Source organism: Pelobates fuscus, chromosome 1 (assembly GCF_036172605.1).
Source record: "Pelobates fuscus isolate aPelFus1 chromosome 1, aPelFus1.pri, whole genome shotgun sequence".
NCBI classification, from domain to species: domain Eukaryota; kingdom Metazoa; phylum Chordata; class Amphibia; order Anura; family Pelobatidae; genus Pelobates; species Pelobates fuscus.
Window position 1 is genome coordinate 326,036,772 of NC_086317.1, and position 20,507 is coordinate 326,057,278.

Below are 20,507 nucleotides of genomic sequence, written 5' to 3' on the forward strand. Positions count from 1 at the left end.
TTAACTGTCACTGTCATAATACTGTTAGCTGTTACTGCAATAAAGTACACATTTGTATTCAGCATTGTCACATGAACAATAGTACCCCCCATGTATAAGTTTTATGGTGTTCTGGAAAGTTACAGGGTCAAATATAGCAATAGTTTATCACATTCAAATTTGCCAGACTGGTTATGTTGCCTTTGAGATCAAATGGTAGCCCAGGAATGAGAATTACTCCCATCATAGCATACCACTTGCAAAAGTAGACAACCAGAGGTATTACAAATGGGGTATGTCCAGTCTTTTTTAGTAGCGACTTAGTCACAAACACTGGCGAACTTTAATTTGTTGGCGCTATATAAATGCCAATAATAATCCTATTGACACATTCTTTACTTGCTATATTATTAGTCAATATTTGACTAATAAAAACTGAAATGCAAGCCTTTTATTTGACTCTGTAACTTTTGAAAACACCATAAACCCTGTACATGGGGGGCTACATATCACAATAATGATAGTCCGTGAAAGTGCCATTTGTGTGTAAAATAAAATGCACAAAATGGTACTTTTACTGACGATATAACTGTTGTGATATGTTTCACTGTGTTGGAACACTAATATTTGTGTTCCGCGAGGCTCCTGAGTATAACGGTACACCCCATGTACAGGTTTTATGTCTTTGAAAGTTTCAGGGTTAAACTTAGGGCATGCGAACCAAATTATGTGGTCTTTCTGCCTGGATTGTCAGGCAGGTCCCTCAAACCATAATTAATAAGAATGTGTTAATTATGTAAAAATATTACATAAATATATACGTAGAAATTAAATGTGTGTGTGTGTGTGTGTGTGTATAAATATACATACACACTAAGTGTATTTTAATATCAAGATATAGTAATATCAAAATACAGTTAGAACAAAATTACACGTGTGTGTGTGTATATATATATATATATATTATTTTAATTTATTAATTTAAAAATAAATTTATGAATAAGCTTTTTATTTATCGTAAAGGCAAGCATCCGATGCAACAGTTGTGGACACGCATATCCAAATCAGCAACTGTTCATAGGTCGCGTAGGACCAATATAACCAACTTGCAAGGACGCGCAGGTCCATAGCGATCAGTTTAAGAATGTCTAGTAAAATGTAACACTGTAATACATCAATTTCATCCGACCATGTTTCAGGCGCTAGGTTATACTGGTTAGAAATAAGCCTTAATAGTTTAAGCGCATCACTGTGGTCTGCAACAGAACCCTCTCAACCTGAGGGGCAAAATGTCAGAGGCAGGGAAGAGCATTGTTAAGCTGCTCTGCTAAGACAACCCCTATGTTCCTGGCCGGTGACCCAGGACCCCACAATGTGGCAACCCCCTCCCTGCTCCCAATGTTCACTACTCTCCTTGGGTCTCATATGAAGAACAAGCAGGTACAATTTGGAAAGGGGTCTTTTGGACTGATAATAAAGAGGATATATCACCAGCAGGGATTTGGCCCTTGTAATAAATCATTACAGAGGCATTTGTAGCTTTAAGCTTTTCTGTGCCATTGTTATGATTTACAAAAGCTATAGCACTTGATGTGACCGAGAAGGCAAGGTGTAAGCTAGATCTTTTAGGAATACTCAACCTTTTACTAGTAACAGTAGTCAATGGGTTAGTACTATTACGAATCATACTATTTAGGAAGTCAATAAACGGTATATCCCACTCTATCATAGGGTCAACCTTACATTTAGCTGATGGAGTAGGGAAAGGTCTTCTCATTAAAACTTCAAATGGTGAGATAATATTTTATTAGGAGTCATTCTGATCTCAGCTAAGAATGCAGGGAGGTAATGTGGCCAATAGAGGAATAGTTCCCGGCGAACATAGCTTGTTCGTGTTCGCCACGGTGGGCGAACATATGCGATGTTCGGTCCGCCCCTATTTGTCATCATTGAGTACACTTTGACCCTGTACCTCACAGTCAGCAGACACATTCCAGCCAATCAGCAGCAGACCCTCCCACCTCCTGGACAGCATCCATTTTCGATTTATTCGGAAGCTGCATTTTTTTTATTTTTTTTATTCTTTATTTTTGAATTGCAGTGAACATACACGTAGTGACAATGACATATGGTGCAATGCAAAACGTTGGAATACAGACTTAGAGTTATGAAACAAAATGTCAAGAGGAACTGCACATTTTTAAAATATAAAACAATCATGCTAGGTAAGCTTGTCTTGATATAAGTGAAAAGCATGGCATAGGGAAATCGTCAGACATGTTGAGTGTTCGTAAGTTTGAATACACATGCTTGAACTGAAGAAGGGTAAGGGGATTACCACCACCAGTTATAGATCAACATGTGTGAATCAGAATATCACGAGGGTCAGCAGGTCGGCACATCACATTAGCTGCGACACGATGGTTTGTTTTGTCAGGGTGAGTAGTGGCCATTTAGCCTTGTGGGTTACTTTAGCCTTTCCCTGGTGGGGACCGGGATAACCTCCACCCCCCCATAGGGGGGGGAAACAGGGCTGTAGATATGAGGTGCAGACATGATGAGAGCTCCAGGCCTGGAGATCGTCCGCTTCTCCCTGCCACAGAACCCCCAGAGCAGATAGGCCGCAGGACAGTGCGTAGTCATAGGCTGCTACAAACTTGATCGGGTAAGCTCCCTGGTGTTCAGGAACAGGTAAGTGTTCAGTGAGCAACCTCCAAAGGTATTATTCCTTCTGTGGGTCTCACTTTGCAGGCTGTATGCAGGGAGCTCACTTCATGCACGTCCGTCCACCATGCTGGCCAGGCCCCGCCCCCACCGGAAGCTGCATTCTTAGTGAGAGGAGGGACAGTGTAGCTGCTGCTGATTTAATAGGGAAATCGATAGCTAGGCTAGTGTATTCGGTGTCCACTACAGTCCTGAAGGACTCATCTGATCTCTGCTGTAAGGACAGCACCCCAAAAAGCCCTTTTTAGGGCTAGAACATCAGTCTGCTTTTTTTTTCGTGTGTAATCTAATTGCAATTGCCTGCCTAAACCAAAAAGTGGATAGTGAGACAAACTGATTATCAATTTAGTGCAGGCAGGCCACTATAATTAGGGATGCACTCCCTGTATCCCTTAACCACAAGTGCAAAAAAAACTATATACAATACAGAGAATAGGGCGCCACTTATCACCATATACGAAAACTGGATATAATTACCCTCCAGCAAATGGGTAGGAATATTCATGTGGAGAATGTACACATGGAAAATATAAAAAAAGATCATAGTGCAAACTATTTAATATATAAGTGATAAAAGACACATAAATTAAAACACTCACAAACGATGTGGCACAATTGAAAAAATCAATATGTGCAAAGATGCTGTTGCCTCAAATAGGCTAAAACTCCCGGTCTGGCAGTCTGTGGAGGTCTGTGCAAAACTCTGCAACCAATATCGACCAGTTGATTCACCATCCGCTGCTTCAAATCTACGGGTTGGTAGCTGCTCTAACACTAAAAATAGGACACCTGGTGGTGACATAGAGGGACTACATTGATGATTTTAAACCTTGATGTAAGTTATTAAATACTTATTTTTGTACTTCACTCTGAATGTGCATCTCATTTTTTATATTTTCTTCTTGAGCACATATAAATACATCTATGGAGATTTCAACCCAGATAGAAGATTTGGAACTCCTATTCTGAAAAGAAAAAAATCTCAAGGCTTGCAAACTTCTGTGAAAGTGTGAGTGGCCATTTGTGAACGAAATTTCTATTTAAACCTATATATACAGTTATACACTATGTTGTTTTATTTGTAATTGGTTTAGCAGATCATCCCTTATTTTTGTCTGTATTTGTGTGGAAGATAAGAGGAAGTCTTCTGGGATATCATTGGAAATTTCATCCTATACAGGAAAGTTCCTTTCTGCTAAACATTATGCACTTGTTACACTGTGGTGGGTGTGCACACACAGGGCCGGCCTTAGGGGTGTGCGAGCTGTGCGGCCGCACAGGGCGCCATGTAGCAGGGGGCGCCGTGCGGCCGCACAGCCGATTTTAAATTTGCAGCGGGGGCGGAGCTTACCGTGCGGCGGGGGCGGAGCTAAAAGCGCCGGAAAACTGCTGCAGGGGAAGCAGGAAGGAGTCCCTGCTTCCCCACCAGTCACCAGGAGCTGCACTGCCTCCACAATTAACTCCACAGGTAACTGTGTGATTGTCATGTGAGTGTGACTCTCTGCCTATGTGTATGACTGTCTGCCTCTGTGTGTGTGTGTGTGTGTGTGTGTGTTACTGTCTGTGTGTGTGTGTGTATGACTGTCTGCCTCTGTGTGTGTGTGTGTATGACTGTCTGCCTCTGTGTGTGTGTCTGTGTGTATGACTATCTGCCTGTGTGTGTCTGTGTGTGTGTGTGTGTGTGTGTGTATGACTGTCTGCGTGTGTGTGTGTGTGTATAACTGTCTGCCTCTGTGTGTATTACTGTCTGCCTCTGTGTGTTTGTCTGTGTGTATTACTGTCTGCCTCTGTGTGTGTGTCTGTGTGTATGACTATCTGCCTGTGTGTGTCTGTGTGTGTGTGTGTGTGTGTATGACTGTCTGCGTGTGTGTGTGTGTGTATAACTGTCTGCCTCTGTGTGTATTACTGTCTGCCTCTGTGTGTGTGACTATCTGCCTGTGTGTTTGTCTGTGTGTGTGTGTGTGTATATGACTGTCTGCGTGTGTGTGTGTGTGTGTATGACTGTCTGCGTGTGTGTGTATATGACTGTCTGCCACTGTGTGTCTGTGTGTATTACTGTCTGCCACTGTGTGTCTGTGTGTATTACTGTATGCCTCTGTGTGTTTGTCTGTGTGTATTACTGTCTGCCTCTGTGTCTGTGACTGTGTATGACTGCCTCTGTGTGTATGACTGCCTCTGTGTGTATGACTGTCTGCCTCTGTGTGTATGACTGTCTGCCTCTGTGTGTATGACTGTCTGCCTCTGTGTGTATGACTGTCTGCCTCTGTGTGTATGACTGTCTGCCTGTGTGTCTGTGTGTATGACTGTCTGCGTGTGTGTGTGTGTGTGTATGACTGTCTGCCTGTGCGTGTGTGTATGACTGTCTGCTTGTGCGTGTGTGGATGTCTTCCTGTGTGTGTATGGCCGTCTGACTGTGTGTGTGTGTGTGTCACATACAACCAATACACGCATATCACACACTGTTAATATACCCATTACAAATATCACACATAGCATACATATCACACACAGTCATCACACGTACTATTACATACACAGACAACACAAACATAACAGCATACATGGATGACGGGGGGGGGGGGGGCGCTGTGAAGATTTTTCGCACAGGGCGTCTAAATGCCTAAGGCCGGCCCTGTGCACACACATTGTTTTTTTATATGTCTCAGTCAGGCAGCATTACACACATGGACGTACGGTGTGATGATGATGATGTTGTACCCGCTGCTGCTTCCTTTGCTGAGTTGTCAGATACAAGTGAAGCGGTTTGTTACGGTTGCCTCCAGGCTGGCTGGAAGTTGGACCGTAGAAAAGGATGCTCCTAGCGCTCACCAAAGGACCATCAGCACCGTAGACACCATAACTACTGCGTAGCCACCATAAGTACTGCAGACTCTACAAACCACCGCTGCAGGGCTGGTATCTCGCCATCTGCTCTGCGCCCTGGACCTATGACCAGGCTCCAGTAGGTTAACCTCTTCCTTCTGTCGAGCGAAGCAGGATCAGGAACAAGAGCTCAGTAGCTAAGGGAGTATGAAGAGCATAGCAATCCCTGTAGTGATTATAGCTGTCCCCTACAAACATGAGTCAAGGCTGCAATTTAGAGGGTCAGAAGAGGTCTGAGGTGCTGGCACACCCAGCCTGGTTTTTATTACAGTTGTGCACATACAGGACACACCCAGGGGGAGGCATAAAATAACCAATCAAGTAACAGTACAACCCACACATCCCCTCCCCTCAGATAAGCAGTTAACACAATTATTACATACAGTAAAAATACAGTTTCCACACATACTCTGTAACTTTAAAACCATACATCACATTCACATAAAAATACATATCCACAATCAATCCATTCAGGGGTTCAAAAGTTATCAAAAGTATCTTTTGGGGCCTGGCTGGCAGCATGGCAATCTGGTTCAAGCAGGTTTTACAGGGCCCTCTATCCTGGAGACAATGGGAAAAGTAATCCAATTATCCAGGGATAGAGGCAGACTCCATTAACCACATGGTTGCAAAAAGACATAAAACACTTTAAAATACAGAAAGTCACCTTTTACACATAACACACAGACATTTCACATATCCCCAGATAGCTGGGATCTGAGCGCACAAAACTACTGAATAGCGCGCCGATCCTATTCACACAGTTCAATTGCCATGGAGCTAACGTCTTTCCCATAGTCTTTCATTATATGAATAGGCTCCATGGCATAGCTATCTGGGGTATCACCGCTCACACAGGGCCATAGTCATAAGGAAGGAGGCTGGCAAATAGGCTTCTCCACAATCCAGGGAAGCAGGGCAATTTTCCATTTAAAGGGCCAGTTACAAATAGCGATTTGTAACACATCTCCCCTTTTGGAGGGAGACTAACCAGGCACCTGACCTTCTGTCGGTCAGTGCCTAAGTTAGTCTCGCAGCCCACCCACAAATAAACATTGGCAGAGAAGCCCCCCCACAATAAAAAGTACTGGCCTGTAGGTCCCAGGTTGTAGGGTGAAAATGCAGCACCCGCTGCCTTCCTGGTGCAGCTGGGCAAATAGCTGGTGGTACTTGGGGGGCAGAGGCCAGCGGCACTCTGCCCTGGTGCCAGCGCTTCTGCTGGGGGAATTGGGGCATAGTCCTGCCCGGTGGCAAAGGGAACGTGGGGGTTAACATCTCCACTGTTAACCCTGGGCCCAAGTTAGGAGTTAGCTGGGGAGGGGGGGATTGGCTTACCTCCTCCTCCTTATACTCCTGCGGCCGTTGGGAAGGGAGGTCGATGTTCTCCGCTCCCTGTGGAACATGCTGTGGCTGGGGAGAGAGACCGGTTGTCTCCTCTCCCTGGAAGGCACACTCCGGCTGGGGAGGGAGGTCGATGCTCTCCCCTCCCTGTAGCTGGGTCTGTCGCTGGGGATCTGGGCCGCCTGCCCAGCATCCCTGTAGGGCCGGTAGAGAGACTACGGTCCCATCTCCACCTGCCTGCTGGGGGTCCTCCCAGGACCAGTCTATGAGGCCTGTTGCCTCGGGTATCTCTGGTTGGGGTTGGGGGAGGAGACCGGTTGTCTCTTCCCTCTGCACGGTATACTGCCGCTGGGGAGGGAGGTCGCTGCTCTCCTCTCCCTGTAACTCAGGCTGCCGCTGGGGAGGGAGGTCGTTGCTCTCCGCTCCCTGTAACTCACCCTGGGGTTGGGGATCTGGGCTGCCTGCCCAGCATCCCTGTAGGGCCGGTAGAGAGACTGCGGTCCCATCTCCACCTGCCTGCTGGGGGTCCTCCAAGGACCAGTCCATGAGGCCCGCTGCCTCGGGTACCGCTGGCTGCTGTTGGAGAAGGAGACTGGTTGTCTCTTCCCTCTGCACGGTGCACTGCCGCTGGGGAGGGAGGTCGCTGCTCTCCTCTCCCTGTAACTCAGGCTGCCGCTGGGGAGGGAGGCCGCTGCTCTCCGCTCCCTGTAACTCACCCAGGGGTTGGGGATCTGGGCCGACTGCCCAGCATCCTTGTAGGGCCGGTAGAGAGACCTCGGTCCCATCTCTACCTGCCATCAGAGGTTCCTCCCAGTATACCTCTACGATATCCTTCCAGCTGAAGGGCTCTCGACCTGGCTCTGCTGCTGTGCTCTCCTGGGGTACCTCTGGATGCTGTGGAGAAAGGGGACCGGTTGTCTCTTCCCGGGACCCATTGATGAGGTGCTGGTACTTCCACTCAAGGTCACATTCGTTGGTGACTAGGTACCGCAGATCTGCCTCTAGGTCAATGGCTCTAGGGAGACCCAGCATGTCTTCCCGGTCATCATACAGGTCCCAGAAGCGTGAGTCTGTAGCCTTTCCGAAGTCGTCATCGTCCATGTTATCCCAGAATAGACCAGGGCCATCGTAATCCGCACTCTCAGGGAATTCATACTCAGCCATCTCTGGAACAAGCTGAGCCGCGTACCACTGTAGCACCTGGTATGCGTTGTCGAGCCACAGTTCGCTATATACTAGATCCTCTAGTTTAGTCACCCACGCTGGAGGGGGTTGTTTGCCCAGCAGGGGCATCCGCTCTGCCATTCGAGCCTGGATTTGCTGCCCTCGGCTGATACTACGATCACATCGCCAACGCTGAACTTTCTGTAGGGCTTCCTCCCACAGCTCGGCTCTGGCCTCATGTCTGTACCCACACATCTCCTCTTCTGAGACTGCCCCATCTCTCCAGGATAGGAAGTCATGCAATCTGTCGAGGAACCTCTCCTCCATTTCGGCTGCTGTGCACGTACTGGATGGCTACATGCTGCACTAGGTAGGGACGCTGCGCAGTGGCTAGCGTTGCCCTCAATAACTCTCATACGATACCAGTGCTGTTGGGGTGCTGCTCCTTGCTCTAGGACGCCATCCCACCGCTTGCCACCAAATGTTCCGGTTGCCTCCAGGCTGGCTGGAAGTTGGACCGTAGAAAAGGATGCTCCTAGCGCTCACCAAAGGACCATCAGCACCGTAGACACCATAACTACTGCGTAACCACCATAAGTACTGCAGACTCTACGAACCACCGCTGCTGGGCTGGTATCTCGCCATCTGCTCTGCGCCCTGGACCTACGACCAGGCTCCAGTAGGTGAACCTCTTCCTTCTGTCGAGCGAAGCAGGATCAGGAACAAGAGCTCTTACAAGAGCTCAGTAGCTAAGGGAGTATGAAGAGCATAGCAATCCCTGTAGTGATTATAGCTGTCTACAAACATGAGTCAAGGCTGCAAGTTAGAGGGTCAGAAGAGGTCTGAGGTGCTGGCACACCCAGCCTGGTTTTTATTACAGTTGTGCACATACAGGACACACCCAGGGGGAGACATAAAATAACCAATCAAGTAACAGTACAACCCACACATCCCCTCCCCTCAGATAAGCAGTTAACACAATTATTACATACAGTAAAAATACAGTTTCCACACATACTCTGTAACTTTAAAACCATACATCACATTCACATAAAAATACATACCCACAAACAATCCATTCGGGGGAACAACATATTAAAAAATGGCATGAATCAGACCAGGGGTTCAAAAGTTATCAAAAGTATCTTTTGGGGCCTGGCTGGCAGCATGGCAATCTGGTTCAAGCAGGTTTTACAGGGCCCTCTATCCTGGAGACAATGGGAAAAGTAATCCAATTATCCAGGGATAGAGACCGACTCCATTAACCACATGGTTGCAAAAAGACATAAAACACTTTAAAATACAGAAAGTCACCTTTTACACATAACACACAGACATTTCACATATCCCCAGATAGCTGGGATCTGAGCGCACAAAACTACCGAATAGCGCGCAGATCCTATTCACACAGTTCAATTGCCATGGAGCTAGTCTTTCCCATAGTCTTTCATTATATGAATAGGCTCCATGGCATAGCTATCTGGGGTATCACCGCTCACACAGGGCCATAGTCATAAGGAAGGAGGCTGGCAAATAGGCTTCTCCACAATCTAGGGAAGCAGGGCAATTTTCCATTTAAAGGGCCAGTTACAAATAGCGATTTGTAACACGGTTGATGATGACGATGCGTCCGTGGATGTCACGTGGGTGCCCGCTAGAAGAGAAGAAGAACAGGGGGAAAGTTCAGATGGGGAGACAGAGAGGAGGAGGAGACGAGTTGGAAGCAGGGAGAGGTCGTCGCAAGGTGCTAGTGGCACAGTCAGTCAGCATGCATCGGTAGCCGGGGTCAGCCAGACAGCACGCCAATCAACGCATGCTGTTGCCACCACCAGAATGCCGTCATTGCAGAGCTCAGCAGTGTGGCATTTTTTTTTGTGTGTCTGCCTCTGACAACAGCGATGCCATTTGCAACCTGTGCCAAAAGAAACTGAGTCGTGGGAAGTCCAACACCCACCTAGGTACAACTGCTTTGCGAAGGCACACGATCGCACATCACAAACACCTATGGGATCAACACATGAGTACAAGCAGCACACAAACTCAAGGCTGCCATCCTCCTCCTGGTCCAGCATCTTCAGCCACGTCAACCACTGCCTTCCTCCTTTTCCCCTCTCAACCATCCGTCACTCCGTCTCTCGCCTTGAGCAGTTCCTGCTCATCTGCCCACAGTCAGGTGTCTGTCAAGGACATGTTTGAGCGTAAGAAGCCAATGTCACAAAGTCACCCCCTTGCCCGGCATCTGACAGCTGGCTTGTCTGAACTCTTAGCCCGCCAGCTTTTACCATACAAGCTGGTGGAGTCTGAGGCGTTCCAAAAATTTGTAGCTATTGGGACACCGCAGTGGAAGGTACCCGGCCGAAATTTCTTTGCACAAAAGGCAATCCCCAACCTGTACTCGATTGTGCAAAAGGAAGTAATGGCATGTCTGGCACACAGTGTTGGGGCAAGGGTCCATCTGACCACTGATACCTGGTCTGCAAAGCATGGTCAGGGCAGGTATATCACCTACACTGCGCATTGGGTAAACCTGCTGACAGCTGCCAAGCATGGAATGCGTGGCTCTGCAGAGGAGTTGGTGACACCGCCACGACTTGCAGGCAGGCCTGCTGCCACCTCCTCTACTCCTCCTACTCCATCCTCTTCCATAACCTCCTCGGCTGAGTCCTCTTCTGCTGCTGCGTCTTGCTCCACATCAACGGCACCCCCCCCAGCTCCCCAGGTACTATTCCACATCCCGGATACGGCAGAGTCACGCCGTCTTGGGGTTGACTTGCCTGAAAGCAGAGAGTCACACCGGACCAGCACTCCTGTCCGCCCTGAACGCACAGGTGGATCAGTGGCTGACTCTGCACCAACTGGAGATCGGCAAAGTGGTTTGTGACAAAAGAAGAAATTTGTTGGCGGCATTGAATTTGGGCAAGTTGACACATGTGCCATGCATGGCACATGTGTGTAATCTGATCGTACAACGCTTTGTGCATAAGTACCCAGGCTTACAGGACGTCCTGAAGCAGGCCAGGAAGGTGTGTGGCCATTTGGCGTTTCTACACGGCCATGGCGCACTTTTCAGATATCCAGTGGCGAAACAACATGCCAGTGAGGCGCTTGATTTGCAACAGCCCGACACGTTGGAATTCAACACTCCTAATGTTCGACCGCCTGCTCCAACAAGAAAAACAACTATTAACGACTATTTGTATGACCGGGGTACTAGGACAGCCTCCGCGGAGCTGGGAATTTTTTTGCCACGTTACTGGACGCTCATGCGCAATGCCTGTAGGCTCATGCGTCCTTTTGAGGAGGTGACAAACTTAATCAGTCACACAGAAGGCACCATCAGCGACATCATACCATTTGTTTTCTTCCTGGAGCGTGCCCTGCGAAGAGTGCTGGATCAGGCCGTAGATGAGCGTGAAGAGGAAGAGGAAGAGTTGTGGTCACCATCACCACGAGAAACAGCCTTATCAGCATCGCTTGCTGGACCTGCGGCAACGCTGGAAGAGGATTGTGAGGAAGAGGAGTCAAAGGAGGAATGTGGCTTTGAGGAGGAGGAGGAAGACCAACCACAACAGGCATCCCAGGGTGCTCGTTGTCACCTATCTGGTACCCGTGGTGTTGTACGTGGCTGGGGGGAAGAACATACCTTCAGTGAGATCACTGAGGACGAGGAACGGGACATGAGTAGCTCGGCATCCAACCTTGTGCAAATGGGGTCTTTCATGCTGTCGTGCCTGTTGAGGGACCCTCGTATAAAAAGGCTGAAGGAGAACGACCTGTACTGGGTGTCCATGCTACTAGACCCCTGGTATAAGCAGAAAGTGCCTGAAATGTTACCGAATTACCGCAAGTCAGAAAGGATGCAGCAGTTCCAAAATAAATTAAAAAGTATGCTTTACACAGCGTATAAGGGTGATGTCACAGCAAAACGGGAATCTAACAGGGGAAGAGGTGAAAGTAATCCTCCTCCTCCCACGACCACGCCGGCAAGGACAGGACGCTTTACAGACGTGTTGTTGATGGAGGACATGCAGAGCTTTTTAAGTCCTACGCATCGCTACAGCCCTTCGGGGTCCACCCTCAGAGAACGACTCGACCGACAGGTAGCAGACTACCTCGCCTTAACTGCAGATATCGACACTCTGAGGAACGATGAACCCCTTGACTACTGGGTGTGCAGGCTTGACCTGTGGCCTGAGCTATCCCAATTTGCAATAGAACTTCTGGCCTGCCCCGCTTCAAGTGTCCTGTCAGAAAGGACCTTCAGTGCAGCAGGAGGTATTGTCACTGAGAAGAGAAGTTGCCTAGGTCAAAAAAGTCTAGATTACCTCACCTTTATTAAGATGAATGAGGGATGGATCCCGAAGGGTGGGCGATACATTCGACTAAAAAAGGCCTGATGAGGGGTACGTAACAGGGATTAAACTGATAAGAATAGTACTACTTAACACACCACTCCTATCTGGTGGCACATTAAAATGCACGCGCAGTGCCCCAAATTTGAAGTAGGAGGACTGCCCAAGCATCTTTTTCCATCTCCCGGTTCCTAAAATTGATGCCATATACTCGTCCCCTAATAACGGACGTAACAGGAATTAAACTGATAGGAATAGTACTACTTAACGCACCTTATAATAATGCAGAGAGAGGCAACGCAGAGAGAGGAGTCTGAAGAAGAGGAGTGAGAGTAGAAAGGTGGCTTTGAGGAGGTGGAAGACCAAACACAGCAGGCGTCCCACGGGGCTTGTTGTCACCTTTCGGGGACCCTTGGTGTTGTACATGGCTGGGTGGAGGAAGAGACCTTCAATGACATCAGTGAGGACAAGGAACGGACATGGCTAGCTTGGTATCCAACCTTGTGCAAATGGGGAGTTTACGGTTGTGCAAATGGACTGTTTGCGGTTGTTTGCGGTGCGTTAAACGGGGAGTTTGGTCTGTCACTGTGAAGCGGGCATAACCCTTACACTACCTGATCAATACAACATTATACCTGATGTTTTAAAGCACATTATTCCAAACAATTTAGGAATGTTAGGTGATTTATGCCCTTTATGGATTAAAACCAGACTCTGGGGGGAGGGGCCTGACCGCCATGCAGAACAGTCGCATGAAACAACAGCTCCCGTAATCAGGAGTACTTTAAGCAAGTAAAAGGTGACCTGGTACCCTCTTGAAAACCAGAGACTGCGGTCTGATACATGAGGGGGCACTGGATCTGAGGAGAGGCTTGCAATTCTTGTTTTAGTCCCTCAGAAAGACCCATGTCGTCCGCATAGGATGAGGCCTACTCAGGCGGTGAGTGGGGTGGACGGCCGCTGCCCCTATCCTGCCCGACTGTGTCACACAGGACTCCCACAAGCTTGTGGATCTGGCCCCGTCTCCCTCCCCTTGGACCGGTGGGGGTCATCCCGGTCCATGCCCCAAGACCCCTGCAGCAGCAGTGACCCTGCAGCAACAAAACGTCACTATGCTATGGATGAGACCCGGAGCCACATGTAAAATGGCGACAAGCTGGACTCTGAACGCCCATACCTAGAGGCATATAAACGCTCCCTCCTGGCTGGTCAAACTCCCCACAGAACCCTGGTGGAGGTCGACAACGAGATCGAGGAGGCTAAAGCAGCTGGGGCTCTGTGCTGTGCCCACTCGGTATTCGCCAAGTATCTGGACCCACAGACAGCACACAAGATGGAGACATCGGTACACCAACGAGGCTCGGAAGCAGCCCACACCGTTCCCCCTTAGAGAACTTACCTTCGGGCCGGCTCGGCACGGGGTGACACTTTAAAGGAAGATCCCAGCCTGCTATGCCTGTACAACAGGGCCATGACACCTGACAACAGCCTAACCACAAGGGGGCAACAGCTCACACGAACTCTCCATACTGCAAGCAGAATCCACAGTCAACAAAGCTTACAATTGAAAGGGGACACTTGCTGCAGGTTTCTAAAATAGCTGGGATATCTGCTACCACCACGTTGTATAATTTAATACCATTCTGAGGTTTAACCTTTAATCTGGGCCCTCTCTTACTGATGTCTGCTTTCTGTTATTAACACTTGCCTTCCATTATTAACCTGTAATTAACCTGAGGGGCAGAGCTACTCAGCTTGCTGTATAGTCGAGGGGGTCTCTGGGGCAAAAGAATCTCCTGTAACCACTAGTCGTTTATCATAACTACTTTAAAGCATAATAATAATCTATGAACCTGCCTGAGGATTTCTCATCCACTGCCTTTTGAATCATATAACTGGTCATACGTATGGGTAGACCCATTAGGCATGTATGCATGCTAACATAAAGAGTGCAGAATATGTGACATAATGTAAAACTCCTTGAGACTACTCGTGCTGTTTTCCATAAGACATGTCGGGTATATAACAAGCATATCGTCCAGCATTTACTTTTATTTTTATTTTCTATGATTTGTAACGCGCTACAAAGGCATATATTTAACCAACTAGCCTGCTTCATATAATATACTGATACCTTTGCTAGCTTCACATATAGTTAATCTAACCCTTAATGCCTATATGTCACACTACACCCAAGCTACACACCTATAAACTAGCTCTGTTTTATGCATGTCTAGCTTAGCATGTTTTACCACAAAAACGATGTTTAAGAGCTTGATATCTTCATATAATATAAAAAATGTGCCGTCTAAACTGCAACACTGTGAAATGTTATGGAAATGCTTGTAGATGTTGTTGTGGCTCTACACGCTTGTTGTCAATCTATGCACAAGAAAAATAAAGAATTTAAAAAAAAAAAAAAAACAGACTCTGCATCAACTATGTAATTTTCCATGGGAGTTTTGCCATGGATCCCCCTCTGGCATGCCACAGTCCAGGTGTTAGTCCCCTTGAAACAACTTTTCCATCACTATTGTGGCCAGAAAGAGTCCCTGTGGGTTTTAAAATTCGCCTGCCTATTGAAGTCTATGGCGGTTCGCCCGGCTTTGCCGTTCACGAACATTTGCGGAAATTCGCGTTCGCTGTTCGCGAACGGAAAATTTAATGTTCGCGACATCTCTAGTGGCCAATTATTACGGGTACCACCTATTCCCTATCTCAATGCCTATTTTATGGTTGACTATCATGGTGACTGAGAATGGTGGTGAATGAGAAATGTTCAACCTATAGCAGGCATGCTACTGATGTTCTGCATAATTGAAGAGGTTAAAGGGATACTTGGGGACAACCAAAGTGTGTGATGGTTGCCTTACACAGAATTATGGCACCAATGGCAGAATTGTCCCTCACCGTGCCAAAAGTCTTGATCCACATACTAAATTGATCCATTTTAACCAATAAGTATTGAAACCCACTTATAGAAAATAACCCCTTAGGGAATTAGCCTCTAAAGGGTTGTTCTGTGAAGATAGTACCAGCCCTATTCTGGGATTGAACCCTATTAGCACAAATAAAAAGAGGCGATCCCCATAAAGGGTAAAGCAATCTGGTGATGAACATTGGGGAAATAGATACAAATGAACAGTAACTGTGAAAATATATACAAAGTATCCAGTGGCTGTGTGTGCTTTATTGAAATAACAATATACAGCTACTGTCAACAGAATTGAAAGGTTGCCAAGGAGGAATGACTTAATCTAATAGGTAAATAGTGATATAAGAATAGCCTATATAACATGGATTATAACAGAGACCAAAGTGTTATCTATTATTAAGGAAGTAAAGGGGGAATTGAATGACCAGTTACTTAAAGGGGATGAATGTCTAAACTAATAAAAGTAGCACAAGCTGTAAAATAGCTTGAGGAATAGGGTTAAGGCACATGGAAAGCCTAATCTGAGGACTGCATGAACATGTGTCAGAGAAAGTTGCAACTCCTAAAGTCAGATGGATGGAGTCATGGATTGAGTCACTCAAGGATTGGAAATCGGAAATGACAAAAGGACAGGGTCAACAAACCTACACAAAACATCAATTGTAAGGATAAGGAAAAATAACAGTTCGATTGGATTACTAAAATGCAGCCTACCCACTAAACCTATAATTGCTGCTGGCTAATCCCCCCCAAAAAATAAAAAAATTAGGTTTTTGCTGCACCACATTTCAATCTCTTAGGAATCACCATGCCAAATACAGAGGGCTGCTGATACAGTTAGGTAGATCTGTAGCTCAAGTTACCTCAGTTATCGGTACCTCAGGGATCTGTATTTCGACCCATTCTCTTTAATATTTTTATTAGGGATATTGTAGAAGGTCTTGATAGTAAGGTATGTCTTCTTGCTGATGATACTAAGATATGTAACAGGGTTGATGTTCCAGGAGGGATAAGCCAAATGGCAAATGATTTAGGTAAACTAGAAAATGGTCGGAGATGTGGCAGCTGACATTTAATGTGGATAAGTGCAAGACAATGCATCTTGGACGTAAAAACCCAAGGGCAGAGTACAGAATATTTGTTAGAGTCCCAACCTCAACATCTGAGGAAAGGGGTTTAGGGGTGATTATTTCTGATGGCTTAAAGGTAGGAAGACAATGTAATAGAGCAGCAGGAAATGCTAGCAGAATGATTGGTTACATAGGGAGAGGTATTAGCAGTAGAAAGAGGGAAGTGCTCATGCCATTGTACAAAACACTGGTGAGACCTCACTTGGAGTATTGTACGCAGTACTGGAGACCATATCTCCAGAAGGATATTAATACTTTGGAAAGAGTTCAGAGAAGGGCTAGTAAGCTGACTCATGGATTGCAGGATAAAACTTACCAGGAAAGGTTAAAGGAACTTAACATGTATAGCTTGGAGGAAAGACGAGACAGGGGGAATATGATAGAAACATTTAAATACATGTAAAGGAGGAGACCATATTTAAAAGAAGAAAAAGTACCACAACAAGAGGACATAGTCTTAAATTAGAGGGGCAAAGGTTTAAAAATAATATCAGGAAGTATTACTTTACTAAGAGGGTAGTAGATGAATGGAACAGCCTTCCAGCTGAAGTGGTAGAGGTTAACACAGTGAGGGAGTTTAAGCATGCATGGGATAGGCATAAGGCTATCCTAACTATAAGATAAGGCCAGGGACTAATGAAAGTATTTTGAAATATTGGGCAGACTAGATGGGCCGAATGGTTCTTATCTGCCGTCACATTCTATGTTTCTATCTAAGGCAGAAAGACAGCTTACACATCCTCTACCTATTCCTCCTAAAGAACTAATCCCCAGAATCACCCTCAAGTACACCCAAATCAAAGTGCTAAACTGTGCTGAAGTTCATCAAGAAAATGAGTAAAAAACAATCCCGATGCACGTTTCAGTGCTTACACTGCACTGTGCATTTCATTATAGATTATATTCAATATCCTACTAGTTAATAGTAATCATTCTGTTACAGTGGATTTAGACTTTATGTGGATACAGTTGTAGCATTTGATACAGGTCACTTGTTTGAGCATTGGCCTGTATGAATAAAGCATCTTGGTTTGGCTCCACCTTGTGGCAATATTTAGTTAGTACACCTATTGGGCTACTCTTTTCAGAAAGAACTTTGGTTTTTATTAGTTTGCTTTCCTATTTGTATGTTCTATTTATTTCTTATTTGGGGTTTTGCATTATTTTTTTATTATCAGGTAGCACTTTTTCTTTTCTTTGGGGATTGTGTGTTTTATTTTGACACACGTTTGGAGCAACTGTGCATTGTCAAAGTGAGGCATAGTATAAGACATAACAGTAAAGATGTGTGGAGTGACTGAATCTAACATTTAACATCATATAAAATTGTGGATGACGGGGGGGCGGAGCTTGACCGCCATGCGGAGAAGTCGCATGAAACCGGTGCTCCTGCAAAGAGGCAAACTCTAAGCCATCCGGACAGCAATTAAAACAAGCCACACGGGCAACACACTTGCCCACTCCACCGAAACCACGGCTGGACCAGTTTGGGAAAGCATGGAGCCTCCGGACGCACTACCTGAGGCAGGTCCGACTTGCGGCCTAGCAGTTGATGCGGGGCGGAGGACGCGGCCGGTCATCCTGCCCCGAAGTCCTGCAGATGCAGACCTCTCTCCCCCCCCCCCCCTTTGGACCGATGGGGGTTACCACGGTCCACCATGGCACCCACACCAGCCTGTTACCACACAAGCGGGCCCGTGAAGAGATGGGAGCGGGAGAATATCACAAAGCTCCACACACCCAAGATGGCGGCAACCCACACCACATTACCTTCTACCAACAAGCTGTCCCACACACCAGAGCAACGGGCGGCTCTATACAGCGGCGGAGCAGTGGATGCAGAAGAGGTCAGTGGCAATCCACAAACGGCAACAAGCAGTAAAGGGGGCCCCGTGACGAGCGACAGAGAGAAGCCTTACCAACCCCCTCCAGCACTAAGCGCCTGCACACAGACAGCAGCGACAGCTAAACGACGGAGAAGCACTGACCTCGACTCAGGACCGCAAGTCTCCACCACAAGAGAGGGAGGATGAGTGGCATGGACTGATCCAGGGACTAAGGGCACTATAAGAATGCTTAAAGCCCCTTACCCATTCTACCACATTTCACTCCCAGCTCTACCCCTCCATGTGGCCTCCTGGGACGTACCAAACCATAAGCCCTAGTCTAAACAAACCCAAGGCAAACCATCCTGGTTTAAATTGTATGACCAGATAGATTATTGTGATGTATCCAGGTTAGCCAGTCATATCGTTTAATTTTGAATGCTAAGCTGTTCGTTCTTTGTTAATCTTGTTAAAAGCGATTGAACACACAAACAAATGGAAATTGGAGTAAGATAACCTAAATAACGAAATATTCATATATTGTACCCAGTGCATCTATGCTTCTTAATGGCGACCACTGTTGTGTCTTGACAAATTTATTATAATTTAAAATGTGCAGTTGTACCAAATGCCATACAGTTGTCTGTTTTGAAATGCTTGCAATAGCTATTGTGGCATTGTGAGTTTGATGTCATCTTTTGCACTACAAAAATAAAGAATTAAAAAAAAAAAAATAAATTGTGGATGACATGCCCCAAACAAAACATTATGTACTGATTAAGTAGTGAGGCATACATACGTCATATCCCTAAGCAATTGAGACTGCTACTGATACCGGAGAAACTGACGGAAGCCAAGCACAGAGAGATGGACACAGGTTTCTTCAGGAAGGAAGAGATTCTTTATTGGATCACCGATCGGGACTCAGAGGGACTAATGTCACCAAAACACAAGTTCTGAGCCCCGGACAATAGTGCAGGCTCCTTATATAGGCACATAACTCCTCCCATATTAAGCTCAACCCGCACATTCTCTTGACCAATCAATACAAATAAGAATTAACTTCCTGCTTGACCGCATGGTTTGTCCAGCACAATGGAGGAGGGGAATACTATATCCTGTATTCTTGCACATGCTCCGTACACTACTGATCGTATCTTGCCTCGTGCAACCAACTGATCGATACGTCAGCATATGCACGTACACATGCCACGTGGTAATCTCGGCCTACTAAATTTATTTTTTACCGAGATTCCACCACACTACTTACAGCAATTGCCACATGAACATAATAAATTGCACAGTGAGGAAACTGTAAGTGTAAATGTTAATGTGGATGAGGGGAGTTTTGATGTTTATTATGAACAGGCTCCCCATAACCCCTTACTTCTGACAAAATGGTGATTGTATGTCCTACTAAAAGCAAACTAGCCCATTGTAGTACTACAAGGTACTGATTAGGTGACATAGAACAATGTAACATAAAACTATATACTATTACTACCAATGATAATAAAGTAAATATAAATATATCAATGTTTGCTGTACAGCAAGTTTGAGGCTCAAGTACTAGGTAGCTGATAACAATACATTTCCAAGCTGGAGTCTGCATTAAAAGAAAAAGTATATGGCTAAGAATCAACAAAACAATAATATAATAGAAATGATTACAGCAAATTGATAGACATCAGTATTAATACCATACAATACAAGGGACTTAGCAACACACCCTTCTCCCACCCAGGAACCTCTTGGTACTGTTCAGCATGCTCCAGCAAACCACAGAGGTCCACAACACTCAGCCACAAAAATCAGTATCGTGTGGATAAATACCAAAGTGACGCAACTGATAAAATGTGTTGTATGCTTCAGAGTTTCATGTCACTCTATGACTTTAAAAGATACAGGAAAGCTTAAACTGCCGTTTTAATGAATGGATTTAGAAATTAACTTAAGATGTAACTTAGACAGCAGTAGAGGTATCATTGAGAGTTTCTGCTAAGTGTTTGCAATTAAATTAACTCAACTATGAAGTTATATAATAAAACAAATATATTAGGCTGAGCATGATCTGAGTTGCAGTGTTAGAGTCGTAAATATTAGGGATGTGCATGATCCAAAAATTCGGGTCAGTTCGGAAATTCGGGTAAGAATTTTTTTTTGGCAATTTGGG